Source organism: Cynara cardunculus (assembly GCF_001531365.2).
Source record: "Cynara cardunculus var. scolymus isolate 2C chromosome LG 17, CcrdV1, whole genome shotgun sequence".
In the NCBI taxonomy this organism is placed as follows: Eukaryota; Viridiplantae; Streptophyta; class Magnoliopsida; order Asterales; family Asteraceae; genus Cynara; species Cynara cardunculus.
Genome location: NC_037544.1, coordinates 2674898 through 2677305, shown reverse-complemented (window position 1 = coordinate 2677305; position 2408 = coordinate 2674898). Strand labels below are relative to the sequence as shown.

Sequence of the window (2408 nt, the reverse complement as noted above, 5' to 3'; positions counted from 1 at the left end):
ACCGACAATTTACTCACCATCCTTGAGATGGTTTTGTGACAAATCACTCTTTTGGCAACGGATTTCCGAGGAAAATGTCTATAGGAAAAAGATCTTTCATTTAGTAGTATTGTTCCATATCATTCTTAATATTGAGCTGTATCTTGTTATATAAATGCTCATATTTAAAGGCTTCGACGTAATAAGTTTATAGGACACTTTAAGCGTTTCAACAAGTTTTTTAGGATACTTTTAATACAAAGTGTTGCATCAGCTATTTTATAGGACACTTTAAGCGTCTCAACAAGTTTTTTAGGATACTTTTAATACGAAGTGTTGCATCAGCTATTTTATAGGACACTATTTGAAATAATGTCTTATAAAAACAAGTATCTTATAAAAAGATGAGTTTGTTCAAAAATGTCCTACAAAATAGTCTAATAGGATGCTTTATATTAAAAGGGTCCCAAAAAACTTGTTAAAAGCCCAAAAACGTCTTGTAAACTTATTACAACACTTTTAAATATGACCATTTTTTGTACTATAAATAGAGTCTTATAAAGTATTATATTATGACATTTTAAAATTCGTAGCGTCCTACAAACCCAATTTTGTTTTAGTGTAAAAAGAATTTGGGTATGAAAAATGTGTGAGGGCTCTCAGCCACATGGATAGTTCAATGTGCTCATCGGCGCCTGACCCTGAGATGTGGATCATCCAAGGCACATTAGCCATTTTCACAAGTAAATTAAAAACATTTTTTGGATATGAAAGGTGCACATACTAAACTTTGAGCGATACTCTAGATATTAGTGAAAATAATAGGAGCATCAACCAAAAAAATCCCTTAAACTCAACCACAAAACCGGAAAAAAAAATCATCGAAATAAACCAAAAAAAACTTAAAAAAATCTCTCGGAATCTATCAAAAAAAAAAAACTTAAAAAAATCTTTCGAAACGGTCTCATTTGTCTATCGTACAACTTGCGAGGCTTTAATCCACCTTCAAAGTGCACCACTCAACAAAAATCCCGGGTCGATCTGCCACTGCACAAGAGACCATGCAAATAACAGCTTCAAAAATTTCTTACACCGTGTTCTAGAATTTGGGAAAAAAGGGAAGAGAAAGAAACTTTTTATTTGTATAACTGAAAGGGAACGAAAGAAAAATAAATTTCCAAATTCTTGAAGAAAAGAGACAAAAGGAAGGGAAGATGTTATTCTTACAAATACACTTTTTTTTAATTTACAGACTGTCAATGATGGATACATGTGTAATTTCATAAATATTTTTAACTGTTATTATTTATTTCATTCTCTTTCCTCTCACATTTGTAAGGAAAATTTGTGAATACAAGATTCCCCTTACTTTCCTATCCTTCGTAGAAAAAAAAAGGACCGGAGAACACAAATTATTGATGGTGGTACTGAGAATACTCGAAAATGTTCCTTTTTATCGATGAAAAAGAAATCGTATTTGAAATGTTAAAAGTTGTTCATTTATTTGTTAACGTATTAGTAGTAATTTGAATTAAAATAGAGAAATTTCAAACTCATAATCTTCTTCATATCATAATTAGGAATGAATACGGTAAATGTTTGTTTGTGATCTTGAGTTTCGGATTCGGTTTGAAAAGAAGGAAATGTTTTGGACGAAACCACTGCAAAATAAAATTTCATCGTTCCATAAAATTAAATCTAGAATCTGATAGTGATTAAAATGAAAATGAATTGAACTGATCATATCTACGTTAGACTTTATCTTAACCGAATTAAGAATTAAACAACGTATGTAGTTGAATATATCTTAGTGTGAGATATTTGATGACTTTATCCTGCTACTCTTTCCACATGATTGTTTTTTATTGATGGTAATATGTCATATGCTACTGCTATAAAAACATTTTCCAAGTTGCATATTTTTATCACACACATTTCTTGAGCCACCAAAGTTCATCAAAAACAAAAAAAAAAAACAAGTTTCCACTTCTCAATCTCAACAATGGCATCTCGATTGCTTTTAATTGGTCTCTTCTTCGTGGCGAGTTGTTCGCTTGTTTTGGCTTCAGACCCAAGTCCCCTCCAGGACTTTTGTGTTGCTGATCCAAAAAGCCGAGGTAAAAATAATTATGAAATGTAGAGGACTGCTCTAACATTAATATTTTGAGAATATTCAGTAGTAGTTTTTTGGGCTTACGAGTTTCCTGTTTTTGTTTCACAGTACTCGTGAATGGTGTGGTGTGTAAGGATCCAAATCTTGTGAAAGCCGATGATTTCCTTTTTCGTGGGCTCCATCTTATGGGAGATACATCGATGGGGGTTGGATCGAACGTCACTGCCGTGACTGTAGCAGAGTTACCAGGACTCAACACTTTTGGTATTTCAATGGCTCGTATCGACTTTGCACCACAGGGTATTAACCCTCCTCA

The 2408-nt window shown here is 32.8% G+C and overlaps 1 pseudogene; it reads left to right on the top strand.

Moving 5' to 3' along the window:
- The first annotated feature begins 1945 nt into the window (after window positions 1–1945).
- Window positions 1946–2408, top strand: part of LOC112500482 — a 6031-nt pseudogene continuing 5568 nt past the window's right edge.